The 1,859-nt window shown below is 36.3% G+C and overlaps 1 protein-coding gene across 3 annotated transcripts in view; it reads left to right on the top strand.

Moving 5' to 3' along the window:
* Positions 1 to 1,859, top strand: part of LOC106876968 (uncharacterized) — a 200,886-nt gene that overhangs the window by 39,329 nt on the left and 159,698 nt on the right. The window lies entirely within an intron of this gene.

Genomic DNA, 1,859 nt, shown 5'->3' on the forward strand with positions numbered 1-1,859 from the left:
ACCACACAGCCATGCCTGTGCCTGTTCATTTTGGAAATGAAGTTTTTTAGGAGCACGTTGACAGTGTTTTCATTGACCGCCATAAGTTTTAGGGGGTGCAAGTGTGGCACCCTCTATTCCCCCTCTTTCTGAGCTTATGAATATAATGTGAATTACGAATATATAGGCACATTTTTGATAAAATGTAATGTGTATTGTATATATGTGTCTAGTGAATGTTTACCAAGATATTAGGCAAATAGCTAATAGGAAATATGTAATAAAATACAATTGCTGTTTAGCCTTGGGTCAACCATGACTATCTTGTCTTTATTTGAGTTATAGTATGTCTTGGGTTAGATTATTCAATGTGTCCTTAAAATTTTTTAAATATGTGGTATGACGTGAAGGAGATTTAGCTGCTACTTTCAGAAGTTTGACTGCCATAAGTACCCAATCCCACTCATTAATTTTTTGTTTAGTGAGCAAATATGTGATCAAAAGCATTTTAGTGGTGACTTTCCCGCTCTTTAGGATATCAGGCAATACACCCTTCCAATATGGAAGAGGGTAATCTGAGGGCAACATGGCTGCTCTATGTGGTCAGACAACCACACAGAGCAGAGAAACCACTTACTCATAAGAGCCGAATGAAATCTCTAAAACGATTATATGAAATAAAAATGGCTGAATCTTTAAGTTGTGTACCTGTGAATGTATTAAAATCAAAAAGCTGTTATTTTCTGCAGCACAGGTTCTAACATTTTTGTTCCTGGTACTTGTGATGTAGAGGCCTCTCTTCATTGGTTTGATTTCTTCTAATGTTTCTGTTGTTCCTTAAGAATACCAGAGCTCTGCTTAAGTTCCATGTAACCTGTGAAAACTATCTTGAAAATTAGGTGAGCTGAGTACAGAATAAGTTATGTTTATTAATAGAACAACAGATGGAGGTTGACAAGATATTTTAAATGTTATGGTGTTAAGGCTTCATAAATAACTTGCTTAGCATTTGTTGGCATTTGTGTAGCAGATAGTATTGGCAACAGAGAAGAAATGTTTTCAATGAGTCACTGTTGTAGTTATTATTGTTGTTTAACCCCAGGTTGTATAGCCTGTTTAGCAGTGATCAAGCAAACCTGTAATCAAAAGCATTGTAGCCATGACTGTCTTGTTTTTCTGTCTTCAGACACCATGTATCTGATACAATGTAGTCCTTGATATGTTTTAAGATGGCTAGATGTGATCTGAGGGAGAGCTGACTGTGGTATTTAGTAGATTGTGCAATTGTGTAGAAGCCTCTTCATCGGTTCCTATGCAGTAAATGTTTTACTGCTGCGTTCAATACGTGCATGTATGTTGAAGATATGGATTCGTATTCTTTTGACCGTTACATAAAAAAATACAGTTTCATAGATACAGAAATAAATTTAACAAGTTGAAAAAAATTAGCAAAAGGAAATAAATTTCTACATTAATTTATTTATGTACATTTGGCATTAATAGAGCAATTAAAAAGTAAAGTCATTTTGTCGAAGAGAATTACGACTTAAAATTTACACTAACTAATCTTTCATTCTAACTGCTAGAGTTCACAACAATTCAATATTGTCGGATTTGAGTATTGAACATAGCATAAATATTAGCCGATACTCAAGAGGGTGAGTGTCGTGGATTTGAGTTACAGTCCAACGATCACTTGAGAGTGAGTGTCGGGGATTTGAGTGGCAGTCCAACGATCACTTTAGAGTGAGTGTCGTGGATTTGAGTGGCAGTCCAACGATCACTTGAGAGTGAGTGTCGTGGATTTGAGTGGCAGTCCAACGATCACTTGAGAGTGAGTGTCGTGGATTTGAGTGGCAGTCCAACGATCACTTGAGAGT

This window comes from Octopus bimaculoides, chromosome 23, assembly GCF_001194135.2.
Source record: "Octopus bimaculoides isolate UCB-OBI-ISO-001 chromosome 23, ASM119413v2, whole genome shotgun sequence".
Lineage (NCBI taxonomy): Eukaryota > Metazoa > Mollusca > Cephalopoda > Octopoda > Octopodidae > Octopus > Octopus bimaculoides.